General features: G+C 44.5%; 1 protein-coding gene across 1 annotated transcript in view; it reads right to left on the minus strand.

Annotated features, from left to right (window-relative positions):
• The window catches only part of LOC143809414 (cytochrome P450 2C23-like), an 80,743-nt gene that overhangs the window by 22,563 nt on the left and 35,840 nt on the right, over positions 1 to 22,340 (minus strand). The window lies entirely within an intron of this gene.

Here is a 22,340-nt window from a genome sequence, read left to right on the forward strand (position 1 = left end):
TACAAATAATGACCCTTTTTGGAGAGTGGTAACAGGTTTCTTGTTTGGAAAGTGAGGAAACATCGGCTTTTTAAGATGTGCAAAAAGCGTCTCCTTTTTTGAGCAGTTTCAAGTTTCTTATATTTAAACTGTGCAGATTGGGTGCACAGCAGTACTGCATTGTGAGAGCAGGAATCGTGTATCTATTCTGACTCTATTGCGGATATTATACATGTATTTTCTCCTGCTTTCCAAGATTGAGTTTGAGCCAGTATGTGTGTTTTGTGATAAGGTGTCCGTAAGGATTCTTTTACACATACTGTGTTTTTTGCGGCCTGTTATTGCGGTCTGTATCGCCACAATTTTCATAGCCTGCCATCATAATGGACCAAAAATAACTTGCGGATCGCTGTTTTTCAGATTTCCTATACTATGGAAATAATATTGGAAAAAAAAAAACGTGTTCGGAAAACCGGAACTCACGGTGCACTGCAAAAACAAACTTCCGTTGTTTTTGCAGCCCCATTGATTTTCAATGGGGGCCGTGTCTGTAAGCCGTGAAAAAGATCGAGCAGGCTCAATCTTTTTTCACGTCCGTAAATACGGCCCTCATGGACATATGGCGCACCATGAAATTGTTGCGGCCCATTTTTGCGGCCCCATAGAAATCTATTTGGTCCGCAAAAACGTGCCGCAAAACAACGGTATGTGTAAAAGATGCCTTAGGAATATCTTTGTCTAACAGACTTAGGCCGGTTTCACATTTGTGTCTGTGTGCGCAGCGTACAATCCGCATCGATCCGCATGTGTCATGCGTACAGATCTTTAACATGGTGTATGCAGGGACATACTTTTGCATGTGTTCACATGCAGTTGCGTACGCATGTGTCATTTCGTGTTGTGCGGCGGTGTCCAAAGAACGCAACATGTTGCATTTTTTTGAGGTGTCAAACATTGTACAATCATCCACATGTGGACGATTGCGGATGATTGCGTAAAAAAAATGCATTACTGTGTATGGGAACACATTGGTACGCAAGGACATGCGTACGCATGCGTTCGATACGCATGCGTACTTTAGACTGCGCATGTCCAGGAAATGATGTCACCTCCACCAAATGCAAAAAAATGCAAACCAAATGCCAAAACGCATTTAAATGCATGCACACGCAGCGTTTTTGCTTGTGTCATGCGCAAAATGATGCACAGGCGAAAGCATGCTTTTGAATGCATTTTGGCATGCGTTTGCGCATGTAGATGATACGCTGTGCACAGAAACGCTAATGTGAACCTAGCCTTAGATAAAACATAGGAAAGTGGGAGAAAAAACATAGGAAAGTGGGAGAAAACAAAACTAAGTGAGACCTAGACTCTTCAGCTGGGTGTCGACGGAATCACTTTGAGCCAATAAGATGTATGTATGCTAATGCCAGCACATATTTAGAGATAAGAGTAGCCAATTATATTGCTACAATGAAGGTCCAAGAAATCTATCTATATATATATATATATATATATATATATATATATATATATAAGTGACTGATGATGTAATAAACACAAATCTGCTTCAATGCTCAATGTATCTGCGTAGCTCTTCATATACATATTTGAATTTTGCAATTATAATATGCTTGCTAGGATCCTTAACTACAGAGACAGAGCCATTATACTGAGAAAAGCAAGTATGGCTAATGATGTGTGCATTAATGGCCACAAAATTTCCATTTACCCTGGCTACTCGGCTGAGGTGCAGAAGCAGAGAATGTAATATGGAGCGGTAAAGAAAAGAATGAGAGACTTGGATTTGATTTATTCTACTTTGTACCCAGCAAAGCCCAGGGTTGTAGCCCTGGGAACGGTTCATTATCTCCCAACACCGGAAGAGGCCACTAAGTGGCTTTACTTAAATAACAAAAGGCTCAAGGCAGACAAGGACAGGAGGAAGTGAGCGGAGAGGAATGCTGAGTAGTGATGAGCGAATATACTCATTATTCGAGATTTCCCGAGCACGCTCAGGTGTCCTCCGAGTATTTTTTAGCGCTCGGAGAGTTAGTTTTTATTGCCGCAGCTGAATGATTTACATCTGTTAGCCAGCATAAGTACATGTGGGGGTTGCCTGGTTGCTAGGAAATCCCCACATGTACTTATGCTTGCTAATAGATGTAAATCATTTCGCTACGGCAATAAAAACTAAGTCTCCGAGCACTAAAAAATACTCGGAGGACACCCGAGCGTGCTCGGGAAATCTCGAGTAACGACTATATTCGCTCATCACTAATGCTGAGTTGTTTCCTGAGAGGGAGAAAGCGAAGATGGTGTTACTATATGGAGACTTTTCTGTTCCTGTATATTAATTGATATGGACCATGGAGGGACTAATTGTAATCGTAATAATGATGATATGTATAGGAGGAGGAAATGTGGAGGTGCTATAGATAGATAGCGGTTGAGAGATAATGTTTATAGGGTAGCTAAATGTAGGATCACCCACTCTCTGGTAACAGAGGAGAAATACAACAAGAGAATTGTTATGGTTTGTTAGATTATTGAATATTGGGGAGGGAGGAGGGAGGGGAGGGATGGGGTTAACTGTTTAGGGATGGGTTTTGTTAAATACAAGAAACAGCATAGTACTTTAAGAGGTCGGGAACTTGCGCAAATAGGATCATATGATGGGAGATAGAATTAAAATCCTTACCTGGAATGTAAGAGGATTGTCAGAGGGAACACAGAGAACGGCCATCATGGAATATGTTAGGAAGAAGGAACTGGATGTACTTTGCCTTCAGGAGACACATCTACTTGGGGAGAAGGTGGAGGTGATGAAGAGAAGATCGATTGGGAAAGCAAATCATTCCACATATTCTTCATATGCTAGGGGGGTTTCTTTACTGATAGGAGCATCTATGCCCTTCCAAGAAATTGAAAGCCATATTAATAGTGAAGGCCAGTATATTTTTGTAATTTGTAAAATTTATTGTCAATCAATATGTATAATGGCCATGTACATACCACCTCGGTACTGCAGGAAAAAGATTCACAAGATACTAGAACTATTTAAGCGGGGCACGGGATCACCATTATTGATTATTGGTGATTTCTAGGGTTGAGCGACCTTTAGTTTTTTAGGGTCGAGTCGGGTTTTGTGAAACCCGACTGTCTTAAAAGTCGAGTCGAGTGAAATCGGCCGACCACCGTGAAAAGTCGGGTTTCGGCCGAAACACGAAACCCAATGAAGGAATTTAAATTTTTTTTTCTCTCTCTCTCTCTCTCTCTCTCTCTCTCTCTCTCTCCTCCGTCGTCCCAGCACAGAAAATTTCGTATTGCACATTCCAAATCCCTACTGCGCACAAGCGATAACATGACGATAGGCGTTCACTCCCCTAAGACCTATGTCATCACTCTGCCCACGCTCATTCATTGGCTGAAAAAATGGCGCTAAACGCGTCATACGAAACGCGACTTTGGCACCAAGATCGCGTACCGCATGGCCGACCCCGCACAGGGATCGGGTCAGGTTTCATGAGACGCCGACTTTGCCAAAAGTCGGCGACTTATGAAAATGCACGACCCGTTTCGCTCAACCCTAGTGATTTCAATAATATTATAGATGAGGAGTGGGATAGACACAAACAGGAAATAGGTAAAGGTATCAAGAAATTGAAGTAATTTGGGAATTATATAAAAGAGCTTGGAATGGTGGACCTGTGGAGAGTGAGAAATGAGAATGAAGTGTGTTGTTCTTGCTATTCTGTGACTCGTGGGTCTCTCTCATGAATAGATATAGCGTTGGGTAATGATCTAATGACACAAATGGCCTGCAGAGTGGAATACCTCCAGAGGGTGATCTCAGACCAGAAGCCCATAGAGCTGTTTATTTAGCGGAAAGGGGGGAGGATTGGGCAGGGAGATGGGTGGAGGTTGCACCTGTTATGGCTCGAATATATTAATATGAATGTCAACAAGAAAGGAATGGGAGAGAATTGGCAGTTTAAAGAGGGGAGTGCTGATAACCGGATGGTGTGGGATGCTATGAAGGCAGTTCTGAGGGGCCTCTTGTTTCGGTAAATCTCTAGATGTAAGTATAATAATTATAGGGGATAACTCAGGAGACTCTTTGCGTGGAACAAGACAACTACAGAACACAGTTTTATAAGTGGTAAAGTCTATATTATCACACGGTGATTCAAACAGGTACAGAGAGAAACTCAAGTCCACAACACTTGGTGCAAATAATATATGCAGCTTAGCAGTCTATAGGAAACTTCAGAGGGAAATGCAATCAAGCAGAAAGTCTATGAAGCACAGTTATTCTTGAGGAAACTTGACACGAATAAATCCTTGTCTTAGTCCAAACACAGATAGATATGCTTATAAGGCAGTTCAAATAATATCTAAGCTCAACCAGGGAGGCCTGGTTAATAGTCTCAGGTTATTCCAGCAGCAGCTTACATGTCCAGCAAATGCAGATGAAGTAAACACGAGCAGCAGATGAAGGAGGATTACTGGAACTGGTGTATGCAGCAGGAACTCAGAGCAGAGTAGCAGGATCACCACACAGGTTCACAGGAGCAGGTGTATAGCCAGGGAGTAATCAGAGGTCAGGAGCTGGATACAAGGCAGAATACTCTAGCACAGACTGAAGGCTGGGGTGGAGTTTTATAGCAGGAAGACACAGTGCACATGAGACCAAAGTGCCATGTTGGGAAAGGGCAGTAATGCACAAAAGGTAAAAAATATTCAGAGTCCTGACATTAAGTCTAAAACTAGTTTAGAGGACCGGGAAGTCACGGAGACTCTGGAGAGGGCAGAAATGGATATGATAGCGAACCCGTCAGTAGGAAATCAGAGTAGGCTTTCGGGAGCCCAGGAAGAGGTTAATAAGGTATATACAATAAAAGCAGAGCAGAGGAGAGCCTTCCAGAAAACACAATTTTATGATGAAGGTGAAAGAGTGGGACATCTGTTGTCAGTTGTGACGGCGGCGCAGACATAATCGTCTTATGTAGGGTTGAGCGACTTTCATTTTTTTAAGATCGAGTCTGGTTTTGTGAAACCCGATTTAGTCCAGAGTCGAGTCGAGTGAAGTCGGCCGATTATCGCTAAAAGTCGGGGATCGACCGAAACACGAAACCCAATGCAAGTCAATGGGGAAGCATAGCCGGCAGTGAGTGGAGGCCAGGAAAACACCTACAGTGCACATTTTACTGCCAAAAACATCCATTCTTGTTTTCTGAAGCTTGTCAATCTTAATTAACTTTATAATAATAGTTGGGCACTGGAAATTGGGGGTCATTTGGCAAAAGTTGTGGGGGTAGGGCTGGTTCAAGGTTTTAGTGGGCCCAGGAAACATGGACTACGCCATGGCGGTGGAGCAGGGAGAGGTAAGTATTTCAACGTTGCAAGTGCTGTGATCCTGAGCAAGCAGGGGGGGCCCACTCGTTCGCATTGGCACTGGCACAGGACCCCTCAAAGTACGGCGGTGTGTTTGCATGGCGGGGGCGCCTCCCACCAGCAGCGACACTTTTGCGTACTCTGAGGGGCCCTGTGCCAGTGACGTCGCCAACGAGTATGCCCCCCCACCTGATGAAGGAACCTGCACTTTCATCTGCACCTTCCTCTCTGTCCCTGTGTAAGGTGGTATAACATGCGGGAAGGGGAACCTTACTTTCAGCAGGGTCAGATTCTGGCTGTGTAGAGTATAAGGGGAATGTAGTGGTCTAGGTCAATGTACCAGCAGACTCATCTAGCAGTGGCTGGGCAATGGGCGGGATGAGGAGGAAACAGATATAGGGCCAAAGAATAAAGTGGGCTAAATGCAGTTCAAAATTGGTAACAGGAATAAACAGGCGGCATTGCTTTGTTCAGTGGAGTAGCAAACCCAAGAGCAGCAGACACTGTTTCAAGGGTCTAACCACACTAGTAGGCCAAATGCAATTTAATATCTGATAGTATAGGGTGAAAGCCAGAATGTGGAAGCTCAGCTTTGTTCAGTTGAGGACAACACCAGGCAGGGGCAGACAGACACCTTTAGTAGGCCGGAACAGCCAATTTTTTAAAAAAACAGCAGTTAGTAAGAGGCAGAAGGTAGAAGCTCAGCTTTATTCAGTTGAGGACAACACCAGGCAGGGGCAGACCCCTTTAGTAGGCCGGAACAGCCAATTGCATTTTTAAAAATGGTAATTTGGAACTGAAGGTTGAAGCTCAGCTTTATTCAGTTGAGGACAACACCAGGCAGGGGCAGACAGACACCTTTAGTAGGCCGGAACAGCCAATTGCATACTTAAAAATGGTAATTTGGAACTGAAGGTTGAAGCTCAGCTTTATTCAGTTGAGGACAACACCAGGCAGGGGCAGACAGACACCTTTAGTAGGCCGGAACAGCCAATTGCATTTTTAAAAATGGTAATTTGGAACTGAAGGTTGAAGCTCAGCTTTATTCAGTTGAGGACAACACCAGGCAGGGGCAGACATTCACCTTTAGTAGGCCGGAACAGCCAATGGCATTTTTAAAAATGGTAATTTGGAACAGAAGGTAGAAGCTCAGCTTTATTCAGTTGAGGACAACACCAGGCAGGGGCAGACAGACACCTTTAGTAGGCCGGAACAGCCAATTGCATTTTTAAAAATGGTAATTTGGAACTGAAGGTTGAAGCTCAGCTTTATTCAGTTGAGGACAACACCAGGCAGGGGCAGACAGACACCTTTAGTAGGCCGGAACAGCCAATGGCATTTTTAAAAATGGTAATTTGGAACAGAAGGTAGAAGCTCAGCTTTATTCAGTTGAGGACAACACCAGGCAGGGGCAGACATTCACCTTTAGTAGGCCGGAACAGCCAATGGCATTTTTAAAAATGGTAATTTGGAACAGAAGGTAGAAGCTCAGCTTTATTCAGTTGAGGACAACACCAGGCAGGGGCAGACATTCACCTTTAGTAGGCCGGAACAGCCAATTGCATTTTTAAAAATGGTAATTTGGAACTGAAGGTTGAAGCTCAGCTTTATTCAGTTGAGGACAACACCAGGCAGGGGCAGACAGACACCTTTAGTAGGCCGGAACAGCCAATGGCATTTTTAAAAATGGTAATTTGGAACAGAAGGTAGAAGCTCAGCTTTATTCAGTTGAGGACAACACCAGGCAGGGGCAGACATTCACCTTTAGTAGGCCGGAACAGCCAATTGCATTTTTAAAAATGGTAATTTGGAACTGAAGGTTGAAGCTCAGCTTTATTCAGTTGAGGACAACACCAGGCAGGGGCAGACAGACACCTTTAGTAGGCCGGAACAGCCAATGGCATTTTTAAAAATGGTAATTTGGAACAGAAGGTAGAAGCTCAGCTTTATTCAGTTGAGGACAACACCAGGCAGGGGCAGACATTCACCTTTAGTAGGCCGGAACAGCCAATGGCATTTTTAAAAATGGTAATTTGGAACAGAAGGTAGAAGCTCAGCTTTATTCAGTTGAGGACAACACCTGGCAGGGGCAGACAGACACCTTTAGTAGGCCGGAACAGCCAATTTTATAAAAAAACAGCAGTTAGTAAGAGGCAGAAGGTAGAAGCTCAGCTTTATTCAGTTGAGGACAACACCAGGCAGGGGCAGACCCCTTTAGTAGGCCGGAACAGCCAATTGCATTTTTAAAAATGGTAATTTGGAACTGAAGGTTGAAGCTCAGCTTTATTCAGTTGAGGACAACACCAGGCAGGGGCAGACAGACACCTTTAGTAGGCCGGAACAGCCAATGGCATTTTTAAAAATGGTAATTTGGAACAGAAGGTAGAAGCTCAGCTTTATTCAGTTGAGGACAACACCAGGCAGGGGCAGACATTCACCTTTAGTAGGCCGGAACAGCCAATGGCATTTTTAAAAATGGTAATTTGGAACAGAAGGTAGAAGCTCAGCTTTATTCAGTTGAGGACAACACCAGGCAGGGGCAGACATTCACCTTTAGTAGGCCGGAACAGCCAATTGCATTTTTAAAAATGGTAATTTGGAACTGAAGGTTGAAGCTCAGCTTTATTCAGTTGAGGACAACACCAGGCAGGGGCAGACAGACACCTTTAGTAGGCCGGAACAGCCAATGGCATTTTTAAAAATGGTAATTTGGAACAGAAGGTAGAAGCTCAGCTTTATTCAGTTGAGGACAACACCAGGCAGGGGCAGACATTCACCTTTAGTAGGCCGGAACAGCCAATTGCATTTTTAAAAATGGTAATTTGGAACTGAAGGTTGAAGCTCAGCTTTATTCAGTTGAGGACAACACCAGGCAGGGGCAGACAGACACCTTTAGTAGGCCGGAACAGCCAATGGCATTTTTAAAAATGGTAATTTGGAACAGAAGGTAGAAGCTCAGCTTTATTCAGTTGAGGACAACACCAGGCAGGGGCAGACATTCACCTTTAGTGGGCCGGAACAGCCAATGGCATTTTTAAAAATGGTAATTTGGAACAGAAGGTAGAAGCTCAGCTTTATTCAGTTGAGGACAACACCTGGCAGGGGCAGACAGACACCTTTAGTAGGCCGGAACAGCCAATTTTATAAAATAACAGCAGTTAGTAAGAGGCAGAAGGTAGAAGCTCAGCTTTATTCAGTTGAGGACAACACCAGGCAGGGGCAGACAGACACCTTTAGTAGGCCGGAACAGCCAATTGCATTTTTAAAAATGGTAATTTGGAACTGAAGGTTGAAGCTCAGCTTTATTCAGTTGAGGACAACACCAGGCAGGGGCAGACATTCACCTTTAGTAGGCCGGAACAGCCAATGGCATTTTTAAAAATGGTAATTTGGAACAGAAGGTAGAAGCTCAGCTTTATTCAGTTGAGGACAACACCAGGCAGGGGCAGACATTCACCTTTAGTAGGCCGGAACAGCCAATGGCATTTTTAAAAATGGTAATTTGGAACAGAAGGTAGAAGCTCAGCTTTATTCAGTTGAGGACAACACCTGGCAGGGGCAGACAGACACCTTTAGTAGGCCGGAACAGCCAATTTTATAAAAAAACAGCAGTTAGTAAGAGGCAGAAGGTAGAAGCTCAGCTTTATTCAGTTGAGGACAACACCAGGCAGGGGCAGACCCCTTTAGTAGGCCGGAACAGCCAATTGCATTTTTAAAAATGGTAATTTGGAACTGAAGGTTGAAGCTCAGCTTTATTCAGTTGAGGACAACACCAGGCAGGGGCAGACAGACACCTTTAGTAGGCCGGAACAGCAAATGGCATTTTTAAAAATGGTAATTTGGAACAGAAGGTAGAAGCTCAGCTTTATTCAGTTGAGGACAACACCAGGCAGGGGCAGACATTCACCTTTAGTAGGCCGGAACAGCCAATTGCATTTTTAAAAATGGTAATTTGGAACTGAAGGTTGAAGCTCAGCTTTATTCAGTTGAGGACAACACCAGGCAGGGGCAGACAGACACCTTTAGTAGGCCGGAACAGCCAATGGCATTTTTAAAAATGGTAATTTGGAACAGAAGGTAGAAGCTCAGCTTTATTCAGTTGAGGACAACACCAGGCAGGGGCAGACATTCACCTTTAGTAGGCCGGAACAGCCAATTGCATTTTTAAAAATGGTAATTTGGAACTGAAGGTTGAAGCTCAGCTTTATTCAGTTGAGGACAACACCAGGCAGGGGCAGACAGACACCTTTAGTAGGCCGGAACAGCCAATGGCATTTTTAAAAATGGTAATTTGGAACAGAAGGTAGAAGCTCAGCTTTATTCAGTTGAGGACAACACCAGGCAGGGGCAGACATTCACCTTTAGTGGGCCGGAACAGCCAATGGCATTTTTAAAAATGGTAATTTGGAACAGAAGGTAGAAGCTCAGCTTTATTCAGTTGAGGACAACACCTGGCAGGGGCAGACAGACACCTTTAGTAGGCCGGAACAGCCAATTTTATAAAAAAACAGCAGTTAGTAAGAGGCAGAAGGTAGAAGCTCAGCTTTATTCAGTTGAGGACAACACCAGGCAGGGGCAGACCCCTTTAGTAGGCCGGAACAGCCAATTGCATTTTTAAAAATGGTAATTTGGAACTGAAGGTTGAAGCTCAGCTTTATTCAGTTGAGGACAACACCAGGCAGGGGCAGACATTCACCTTTAGTAGGCCGGAACAGCCAATGGCATTTTTAAAAATGGTAATTTGGAACAGAAGGTAGAAGCTCAGCTTTATTCAGTTGAGGACAACACCAGGCAGGGGCAGACATTCACCTTTAGTAGGCCGGAACAGCCAATTGCATTTTTAAAAATGGTAATTTGGAACTGAAGGTTGAAGCTCAGCTTTATTCAGTTGAGGACAACACCAGGCAGGGGCAGACAGACACCTTTAGTAGGCCGGAACAGCCAATGGCATTTTTAAAAATGGTAATTTGGAACTGAAGGTTGAAGCTCAGCTTTATTCAGTTCAGGACAACACCAGGCAGGGGCAGACAGACACCTTTAGTAGGCCGGAACAGCCAATGGCATTTTTAAAAATGGTAATTTGGAACAGAAGGTAGAAGCTCAGCTTTATTCAGTTGAGGACAACACCAGGCAGGGGCAGACATTCACCTTTAGTAGGCCGGAACAGCCAATGGCATTTTTAAAAATGGTAATTTGGAACAGAAGGTAGAAGCTCAGCTTTATTCAGTTGAGGACAACACCTGGCAGGGGCAGACAGACACCTTTAGTAGGCCGGAACAGCCAATTTTATAAAAAAACAGCAGTTAGTAAGAGGCAGAAGGTAGAAGCTCAGCTTTATTCAGTTGAGGACAACACCAGGCAGGGGCAGACCCCTTTAGTAGGCCGGAACAGCCAATTGCATTTTTAAAAATGGTAATTTGGAACTGAAGGTTGAAGCTCAGCTTTATTCAGTTGAGGACAACACCAGGCAGGGGCAGACAGACACCTTTAGTAGGCCGGAACAGCCAATGGCATTTTTAAAAATGGTAATTTGGAACAGAAGGTAGAAGCTCAGCTTTATTCAGTTGAGGACAACACCAGGCAGGGGCAGACAGACACCTTTAGTAGGCCGGAACAGCCAATGGCATTTTTAAAAATGGTAATTTGGAACAGAAGGTAGAAGCTCAGCTTTATTCAGTTGAGGACAACACCAGGCAGGGGCAGACAGACACCTTTAGTAGGCCGGAACAGCCAATGGCATTTTTAAAAATGGTAATTTGGAACAGAAGGTAGAAGCTCAGCTTTATTCAGTTGAGGACAACACCAGGCAGGGGCAGACATTCACCTTTAGTAGGCCGGAACAGCCAATGGCATTTTTAAAAATGGTAATTTGGAACAGAAGGTAGAAGCTCAGCTTTATTCAGTTGAGGACAACACCTGGCAGGGGCAGACAGACACCTTTAGTAGGCCGGAACAGCCAATTTTATAAAAAAACAGCAGTTAGTAAGAGGCAGAAGGTAGAAGCTCAGCTTTATTCAGTTGAGGACAACACCAGGCAGGGGCAGACCCCTTTAGTAGGCCGGAACAGCCAATTGCATTTTTAAAAATGGTAATTTGGAACTGAAGGTTGAAGCTCAGCTTTATTCAGTTGAGGACAACACCAGGCAGGGGCAGACAGACACCTTTAGTAGGCCGGAACAGCCAATGGCATTTTTAAAAATGGTAATTTGGAACAGAAGGTAGAAGCTCAGCTTTATTCAGTTGAGGACAACACCAGGCAGGGGCAGACATTCACCTTTAGTAGGCCGGAACAGCCAATGGCATTTTTAAAAATGGTAATTTGGAACAGAAGGTAGAAGCTCAGCTTTATTCAGTTGAGGACAACACCAGGCAGGGGCAGACATTCACCTTTAGTAGGCCGGAACAGCCAATTGCATTTTCAAAAATGGTAATTTGGAACTGAAGGTTGAAGCTCAGCTTTATTCAGTTGATGACAACACCAGGCAGGGGCAGACAGACACCTTTAGTAGGCCGGAACAGCCAATGGCATTTTTAAAAATGGTAATTTGGAACAGAAGGTAGAAGCTCAGCTTTATTCAGTTGAGGACAACACCAGGCAGGGGCAGACAGACACCTTTAGTAGGCCGGAACAGCCAATTGCATTTTTAAAAATGGTAATTTGGAACTGAAGGTTGAAGCTCAGCTTTATTCAGTTGAGGACAACACCAGGCAGGGGCAGACAGACACCTTTAGTAGGCCGGAACAGCCAATGGCATTTTTAAAAATGGTAATTTGGAACAGAAGGTAGAAGCTCAGCTTTATTCAGTTGAGGACAACACCAGGCAGGGGCAGACATTCACCTTTAGTAGGCCGGAACAGCCAATGGCATTTTTAAAAATGGTAATTTGGAACAGAAGGTAGAAGCTCAGCTTTATTCAGTTGAGGACAACACCTGGCAGGGGCAGACAGACACCTTTAGTAGGCCGGAACAGCCAATTTTATAAAAAAACAGCAGTTAGTAAGAGGCAGAAGGTAGAAGCTCAGCTTTATTCAGTTGAGGACAACACCAGGCAGGGGCAGACCCCTTTAGTAGGCCGGAACAGCCAATTGCATTTTTAAAAATGGTAATTTGGAACTGAAGGTTGAAGCTCAGCTTTATTCAGTTGAGGACAACACCAGGCAGGGGCAGACAGACACCTTTAGTAGGCCGGAACAGCCAATGGCATTTTTAAAAATGGGAATTTGGAACAGAAGGTAGAAGCTCAGCTTTATTCAGTTGAGGACAACACCAGGCAGGGGCAGACATTCACCTTTAGTAGGCCGGAACAGCCAATGGCATTTTTAAAAATGGTAATTTGGAACAGAAGGTAGAAGCTCAGCTTTATTCAGTTGAGGACAACACCAGGCAGGGGCAGACATTCACCTTTAGTAGGCCGGAACAGCCAATTGCATTTTTAAAAATGGTAATTTGGAACTGAAGGTTGAAGCTCAGCTTTATTCAGTTGAGGACAACACCAGGCAGGGGCAGACAGACACCTTTAGTAGGCCGGAACAGCCAATGGCATTTTTAAAAATGGTAATTTGGAACAGAAGGTTGAAGCACAGCTTTATTCAGTTGCAGCTTCTTGGCAATAATATAAAGAAGACGCGACAGGACAACACTTGGTGTATGCCATATCTGTGTTTTCAATGGAAAAAAACCTTTCAGTTAACTACTTGCAGGAGAAAGTTTTTGTAGCTGGTGGACAATTTTTTTTAAAAAAAGCAGTTAATAAGAGGCAGAAGGTAGAAGCTCAGCTTTATTCAGTTGCAGCTTCTTGGCAATAATATAAAGAAGACGCGACAGGACAACACTCGGTGGATGCCATATCTGTGTTTTCAATGGAAAAAAACCTTTCAGTTAACTACTTGCAGGAGAAAGTTTTTGTAGCTGGTGGCCAATTTTTGTACTGTACCAGTTTTTTGTTGTATATGTTTTTGTTTTTAATGTTAAAATGTCTGCATTTGATATCTCTCCAGTATTTTCTTTTTTATAAGCAAAATACTGCAGTTTTACATCGGTTACATGGATACACAGGCAGCTTGGTGGTCAGTGGAGGAGTATTTAAAGTAGGGACCGCAGACAGGCTATCAAAGGCCTAAAATAACAAACAATAGGCTCATGGCAGTTTTACAGCGGTTACATGGATACACGGGCAGGCAGCTTGGTGATGAGTGGAGGAGTATTTAAAGTAGGGACCGCAGACAGGCTATCAAAGGCCTAAAATAACAAACAATAGGCTCATGGCAGTTTTACAGCGGTTACATGGATACACAGGCAGCTTGGTGGTGAGTGGAGGAGTATTTAAAGTAGGGACCGCAGACAGGCTATCAAAGGCCTAAAATAACAAACAATAGGCTCATGGCAGTTTTACAGCGGTTACATGGATACACGGGCAGGCAGCTTGGTGGTGAGTGGAGGAGTATTTAAAGTAGGGACCGCAGACAGGCTATCAAAGGCCTAAAATAACAAACAATAGGCTCATGGCAGTTTTACAGCGGTTACATGGATACACGGGCAGGCAGCTTGGTGGTGAGTGGAGGAGTATTTAAAGTAGGGACCGCAGACAGGCTATCAAAGGCCTAAAATAACAAACAATAGGCTCATGGCAGTTTTACAGCGGTTACATGGATACACGGGCAGGCAGCTTGTGGTGAGTGGAGGAGTATTTAAAGTAGGGACCGCAGACAGGCTATCAAAGGCCTAAAATAACAAACAATAGGCTCATGGCAGTTTTACAGCGGTTACATGGATACACGGGCAGGCAGCTTGGTGATGAGTGGAGGAGTATTTAAAGTAGGGACCGCAGACAGGCTATCAAAGGCCTAAAATAACAAACAATAGGCTCATGGCAGTTTTACAGCGGTTACATGGATACACGGGCAGGCAGCTTGGTGATGAGTGGAGGAGTATTTAAAGTAGGGACCGCAGACAGGCTATCAAAGGCCTAAAATAACAAACAATAGGCTCATGGCAGTTTTACAGCGGTTACATGGATACACAGGCAGCTTGGTGGTGAGTGGAGGAGTATTTAAAGTAGGGACCGCAGACAGGCTATCAAAGGCATAAAATAACAAACAATAGGCTCATGGCAGTTTTACAGCGGTTACATGGATACACGGGCAGGCAGCTTGGTGGTGAGTGGAGGAGTATTTAAAGTAGGGACCGCAGACAGGCTATCAAAGGCCTAAAATAACAAACAATAGGCTCATGGCAGTTTTACAGCGGTTACATGGATACACGGGCAGGCAGCTTGGTGGTGAGTGGAGGAGTATTTAAAGTAGGGACCGCAGACAGGCTATCAAAGGCCTAAAATAACAAACAATAGGCTCATGGCAGTTTTACAGCGGTTACATGGATACACGGGCAGGCAGCTTGGTGGTGAGTGGAGGAGTATTTAAAGTAGGGACTGCAGACAGGCTATCAAAGGCCTAAAATAACAAACAATAGGCTCATGGCAGTTTTACAGCGGTTACATGGATACACGGGCAGGCAGCTTGGTGATGAGTGGAGGAGTATTTAAAGTAGGGATCGCAGACAGGCTATCAAAGGCCTAAAATAACAAACAATAGGCTCATGGCAGTTTTACAGCGGTTACATGGATACACGGGCAGGCAGCTTGGTGATGAGTGGAGGAGTATTTAAAGTAGGGACCGCAGACAGGCTATCAAAGGCCTAAAATAACAAACAATAGGCTCATGGCAGCTTTACAGCGGTTACATGGATACACAGGCAGCTTGGTGGTGAGTGGAGGAGTATTTAAAGTAGGGACCGCAGACAGGCTATCAAAGGCCTAAAATAACAAACAATAGGCTCATGGCAGTTTTACAGCGGTTACATGGATACACGGGCAGGCAGCTTGGTGATGAGTGGAGGAGTATTTAAAGTAGGGACCGCAGACAGGCTATCAAAGGCCTAAAATAACAAACAATAGGCTCATGGCAGTTTTACAGCGGTTACATGGATACACGGGCAGGCAGCTTGGTGGTGAGTGGAGGAGTATTTAAAGTAGGGACCGCAGACAGGCTATCAAAGGCCTAAAATAACAAACAATAGGCTCATGGCAGCTTTACAGCGGTTACATGGATACACAGGCAGCTTGGTGGTGAGTGGAGGAGTAGTGCAAGGAGTGTCTGTCCCAGTACTCCCAAAATATAAATAGATGTTAATGTCTCGCAAAACAACCAAAACAAAAAAAAAGGTGGCATACTTAGGTACAGGGGTGGGCTCATCTACTGAGTTTCTGACATAGTAATTTGGCAGTAACTATTTAATGGTGCCAATATAGGACACAGACACAGACTACTTTAAGTTGCATCATAGATGTCTACAAATTTGTATTGTCAGTGCCAGACATTGAATGATGTCAGCGAATAGACTAAAGATTGGTGGAGCTGTGCGACATAATTTTGCACGTGGTAGAGCACATTTTGAGCTGGGGTAGGGGGGAACTCTCTTGAGGCCGGCGGGACCGCCCCAGGGCCCCTCATGTTACAACGGTGTGTCTGACGTTGGGTGCGCACCACCACCGCCAGAGACACTACATTGTACTATGAGGGACCCAGTAGCAATGCCGTCAACCAAAAGCGAGCACACCCACCTCTTCAGACAAACAGCAGTCTCACGGGTGCTTGCGCCAAGTCGCGATACCACGGCCCCGTGTGGGGAGTTTTGCCATTTAGGGAGGTGTAAACATGTCGTATGCTGTACAATCAGCTGCAGCAAATTAGACATTAGAAAAGTAATTCACAGGCAAGAGCTTTTCATAGGAAAGCTAGGTGTCGGCCGGGCAAGGTGGGGCAAAAGATTTTGAAATCCAGTTGTGGTTCATTTTAATGAATGTTAGATCGTCAACATTTTGGGTAGCCAGACGAGTCCTTTTTTCGGTTAATATTGAACCTGCAGCACTGAATACTCTTTCTGATAGGACACTTGCTGCCGGGCAAGCAAGCTCCTGCAATGCATATTCTGCCAATTCTGGCCAGGTGTCTAATTTGGAGGCCCAGTAATCAAATGGGAATGACGGTTGAGGGAGAACATCGATAAGGGATGAAAAATAGTTAGTAACCATACTGGACAAATGTTGTCTCCTGTCACTTTCAATTGATGCAGCAGTACCTGTCCTGTCTGCGGTCATAGCAAAATCACTCCACAACCTGGTCAGAAAACCCCTCTGTCCAACGCCACTTCTGATGTGTGCACCCCTAACACTCCTAGTCTGCTGCCCCCTGGAGCTCGTGTGAGAACGATCACGTGCGCTGTGTGCTGGGAATGCCTGAAGCAAACGGTCAACAAGAGTTGATTGTTTGGTTGCTAATATTAGTTCCAAGTTCTCATGTGGCATAATATTTTGCAATTTGCCTTTATAGCGTGGATCAAGGAGGCAGGCCAACCAGTAATCGTCATCGTTCATCATTTTCGTAATGCGTGTGTCCCTTTTTAGGATACGTAAGGCATAATCCGCCATGTGGGCCAAAGTTCCAGTTGTCAAATCTCCGGTTGTGATTGGTTGAGGGGCAGTTGCAGGCAAATCTACGTCACTTGTGTCCCTCAAAAAACCAGAACCCGGCCGTGACACGCAACCAATTTCCTGTGCCCCCGGGAAAGGTTCGGCATTAAAAATATACTCATCCCCATCATCCTCCTCGTCCTCCACCTCCTCTTCGCCCGCTACCTCGTCCTGTACACTGCCCTGACCAGACAATGGCTGACTGTCATCAAGGCTTTCCTCTTCCTCTGGTGCAGACGCCTGCTCCTTTATGTGCGTCAAACTTTGCATCAGCAGACGCATTAGGGGGATGCTCATGCTTATTACGGCGTTGTCTGCACTAACCAGCCGTGTGCATTCCTCAAAACACTGAAGGACTTGACACATGTCTTGTATCTTAGACCACTGCACACCTGACAACTCCATGTCTGCCATCCTACTGCCTGCCCGTGTATCCTCCCACAAATAAATAACAGCACGCCTCTGTTCGCACAGTCTCTGAAGCATGTGCAGTGTTGAGTTCCACCTTGTTGCAACGTCTATGATTAGGCGATGCTGGGGAAGGTTCAAAGACCGCTGATAGGTCTGCATACGGCTGGCGTGTACAGGCGAACGTCGGATATGTGAGCAAAGTGCACGCACTTTGAGGAGCAGGTCGGAGAACCCAGGATAAGTTTTCAATAAGCACTGCACCACCAGGTTTAAGGTGTGAGCCAGGCAAGGAATGTGTTTCAGTTGGGAAAGGGAGATGGCAGCCATGAAATTCCTTCCGTTATCACTCACTACCTTGCCTGCCTCAAGATCTACTGTGCCCAGCCACGACTGCGTTTCTTGTTGCAAGAACTCGGACAGAACTTCCGCGGTGTGTCTGTTGTCGCCCAAACACTTCATAGCCAATACAGCCTGCTGACGCTTGGCAGTAGCTGGCCCATAATGGGACAACTGGTGTGCAACAGTGTCATCTGCCGATGGAGTGGTTGGCAGACTGCGTTCTGTGGAAGAGCTGTAGCTTCTGCAGGAGGACGAGGAGGAGGAGGAGGAGGGGGTGCGAACGCCTACAGCCAACTGTTTCCTAGACCGTGGGCTAGGCACAACTGTCCCTAAATTGATGTCGCCTGTGGACCCTGCATCCACCACATTCACCCAGTGTGCCGTGATGGACACATAACGTCCCTGGCCATGCCTACTGGTCCATGCATCTGTAGTCAGGTGCACCTTTGTACTCACAGATTGCCTGAGTGCATGGACGATGCGCTGTTTAACATGCTGGTGCAGGGCTGGGATGGCTTTTCTGGAAAAAAAGTGTCGACTGGGTAGCTCGTATCGTGGTTCAGCGTACTCCATCAGGGCTTTGAAAGCTTCGCTTTCAACTAACCGGTAGGGCATCATCTCTAACGAGATTAGTCTAGCTATGTGGGCGTTAAAACCCTGTGTACGCGGATGCGAGGATAAGTACTTCCTTTTTCTAACCAGAGTCTCATGTAGGGTGAGCTGGACTGGAGAGCTGGAGATCGTGGAACTTTCGGGTGTGCCGGTGTACATGGCAGACTGAGAGACGGTTGGAGACGGTATTGTTTCCGCCGGTGCCCTAGATGCAATATTTCCTCCTACAAAACTGGTGGTTCCCTGACCCTGACTGCTTTTGGCTGGCAAAGAAAGCTGCACAGATACTGCCGGTGGTGCGGAAAATGGTGGCCTTACAGTGACGGAAGGGATGTTGCGTTGCTGACTAGCTTCATTGGCCGAGGGTGCTACAACCTTAAGGGACGTTTGGTAGTTAGTCCAGGCTTGAAAATGCATGGTGGTTAAGTGTCTATGCATGCAACTAGTATTTAGACTTTTCAGATTCTGACCTCTGCTTAAGCTAGTTGAACATTTTTGACAGATGACTTTGCGCTAATCAGTTGGATGTTGTTTAAAAAAATGCCAGACTGCACTCTTCCTAGACTCGGATCCCTTTTCAGGGATTGCAGACTGAGCTTTAACCGGATGGCCACGCTGTCCTCCAACAGGTTTTGGCTTTGACACGCGTTTTGGGCCAGATACGGGCCTGGCAGATGGAACCTGTTGCGATGTTGATGCCTGCTGCGGCCCCTCCTCCACCTCCGCTTCTGAACTACTGCTGCCTGCACCCTGTTCCCCCAATGGCTGCCAATCGGGGTCAATAACTGGGTCATCTATTACCTCCTCTTCGAGCTCGTGTGCAACTTCGTCTGTGTCACTGTGTCGGTCGGTGGTATAGCGTTCGTGGCGGGGCAACATAGTCTCATCAGGGTCTGATTGTGGATCTGTACCCTGAGAGGGCAATGTGGTGGTCTGAGTCAAAGGAGCAGCATAGTACTCTGGCTGTGGCTGTGCATCAGTGCACTCCATGTCAGAATCTACTTGTAATGGGCATGGCCTGTTAAATGTTTCACTTTCTAAGCCAGGGACGGTATGTGTAAAGAGCTCCATGGAGTGACCCGTTGTGTCGCCTGCTGCATCCTTCTCTCTTGTTGTAGTTTTTGCTGAGGAGGACAAGGAAGCGACTTGTCCCTGACCGTGAACATCCACAAGCGACGCGCTGCTTTTACATTTACCAGTTTCGGAAGAGGAGGCAAAAGAGCTAGAGGCTGAGTCTGCAATGTAAGCCAAAACTTGCTGTTGCTGCTCCGCCTTTAAAAGCGGTTTTCCTACTCCCAGAAAAGAGAGCGTTCGAGGCCTTGTGTAGCCTGACGACGAAACTGGCTCCACAGCTCCAGACTTAGGTGGAATATTTTTATCCCCACGACCACCTGATGCTCCACTACCACTACCATCATTACCAGCTGACAATGAACGCCCACGACGACCTCTTGCACCAGACTTCCTCATTGTTTTAAAATCTCAACCAAAGTAACTTTATTTGTTGCTGTCAAACAACTTACACGGTGAGCTATAACTTCAGTATGATTTCAATATCCCTTAACAGGTTGGTGAGACCACAAGGAAAATCAGGCACAATGTTACACACTCTGTTTTCTGTGGCACAAAATCACAGAGATGACACACACGCAGGACTGTCACTCAAGCACTAATGTCAATATTAATCTCCCACCTAATTTATTTTTTTTTTTTTCTCAGGGAGACTTTAGAAACCAAATAATATTAAAAAACAAACAAAAAAAAAATGCTTTCTATGGCCCACTGAATGAGAGAGGTGGCACACCCAGGAGTCAAGACTGGCACACAAGCTGAAAGGGCAATATTACTCTCCCACTGTTTTTTTAAGTTTTTTTTCTTTTATTTTCAGGGAGACTTTAGAAACCAAATAATATTAAAAAACCCAAAAAAATAAATAGCCTTTCTATGGCCCACTGAATGAGAGAGAGGTGGCACACCCAGGAGTCAAGACTGGCGCACAAGCTGAAAGGGCAATATTACTCTCCCACTGTTTTTTTAAGTTTTTTTTCTTTTATTTTCAGGGAGACTTTAGAAACCAAATAATATTAAAAAACCCAAAAAAATAAATAGCCTTTCTATGGCCCACTGAATGAGAGAGAGGTGGCACACCCAGGAGTCAAGACTGGCGCACAAGCTGAAAGGGCAATATTACTCTCTCACTGTTTTTTTAAGTTTTTTTTCTTTTATTTTCAGGGAGACTTTAGAAACCAAATAATATTAAAAAAACCAAAAAAATAAATAGCCTTTCTATGGCCCACTGAATGAGAGAGAGGTGGCACACCCAGGAGTCAAGACTGGCGCACATGCTGAAAGGGCAATATTACTCTCCCACTGTTTTTTTAAGTTTTTTTTCTTTTATTTTCAGGGAGACTTTAGAAACCAAATAATAAGAAAAAAAAAAATAAATAAATAGGCTTTCTATAGCCCACTGAATGAGAGATAGCACACACAGCAGTGGCACACAAGCCCTGACTGAGGCCAATATTTTTCTCCCACTGATTGATGTAGTGTTTTTGTGTTGAGGTAGATTTTAGAACACAAATCAAGGAAAAAAAAAATGCTTTCTATGGCCCACTGAATGAGAGAGGTGGCACACCCAGGAGTCAAGACTGGCACACAAGCTGAAAGGGCAATATTACTCTCCCACTGTTTTTTTATGTATTTTTTGTTTTTTAAGGGAGACTTTAGAAACCCAATAATATTAAAAAAATAAATAAATAGGCTTTCTATGGCCCACTGAATGAGAGGGAGAGAGGTGGCACACCCAGGAGTCAAGACTGGCACACAAGCTGAAAGGGCAATATTACTCTCCCACTGTTTTTTTATGTTTTTTTTTTTTTTTCAGGGAGACTTTAGAAACCAAATAATATTAAAAAAACCAAAAAAAAAAATAGCCTTTCTATGGCCCACTGAATGAGAGAGAGAGGTGGCACACCCAGGAGTCAAGACTGGCACACAAGCTGAAAGGGCAATATTACTCTCCCACTGTTTTTTTATGTATTTTTTGTTTTTTAAGGGAGACTTTAGAAACCCAATAATATTTTAAAAAAAAAATAAATAGGCTTTCTATGGCCCACTGAATGAGAGGGAGAGAGGTGGCACACCCAGGAGTCAAGACTGGCACACAAGCTGAAAGGGCAATATTACTCTCCCACTGTTTTTTTATGTATTTTTTGTTTTTTAAGGGAGACTTTAGAAACCAAATAATATTAAAAAAAAAAAAAAAAAAAAAAAAGGCTTTCTATGGCCCACAATTAGAGAGAGAGAGGTGGCACACCCAGGAGTCAAGACTGGCGCACAAGCTGAAAGGGCAATATTACTCTCCCACTGTTTTTTTAAGTTTTTTTTCTTTTATTTTCAGGGAGACTTTAGAAACCAAATAATATTAAAAAAACCAAAAAAATAAATAGCCTTTCTATGGCCCACTGAATGAGAGAGAGGTGGCACACCCAGGAGTCAAGACTGGCACACAAGCTGAAAGGGCAATATTACTCTCCCACTGTTTTTTTATTTTTTATTTTTTTTTTCAGGGAGACTTTAGAAACCAAATAATAAGAAAAAAAATAAATAAATAAATAGGCTTTCTATAGCCCACTGAATGAGAGATAGCACACACAGCAGTGGCACACAAGCCCTGACTGAGGCCAATATTTTTCTACCACTGATTGATGTAGTGTTTTTGTGTTGAGGTAGAATTTAGAACACAAATCACGGAAAAAATAAATAGGCTTTCTATGGCCCACTCAGTGAGAGATGGCACACACAGGGATGGCACTGTAGCAGAAATGCCAATCTTAATCTCCCACAAAAAAAAAAAAAAAACAAAAACAGGGACTGTCCTACAATTACTATCTCCCTGCAGTAATCTAAGCCAGGTATGGCAGGCAGCAATAGGAGTGGACTGATGCACAAATTAAATAAAAAGTGTGGACAAACAAAAAAGATAGCTGTGCAGAAAGGAAGGAACAAGAGGATATGTGCTTTGAAAAAAGCAGTTGGTTTCCACAGTGGCGTACACACAGCAATACAGCTATC

The sequence above is a fragment of the Ranitomeya variabilis genome, chromosome 2 (genome assembly GCF_051348905.1).
Source record: "Ranitomeya variabilis isolate aRanVar5 chromosome 2, aRanVar5.hap1, whole genome shotgun sequence".
In the NCBI taxonomy this organism is placed as follows: Eukaryota; Metazoa; Chordata; class Amphibia; order Anura; family Dendrobatidae; genus Ranitomeya; species Ranitomeya variabilis.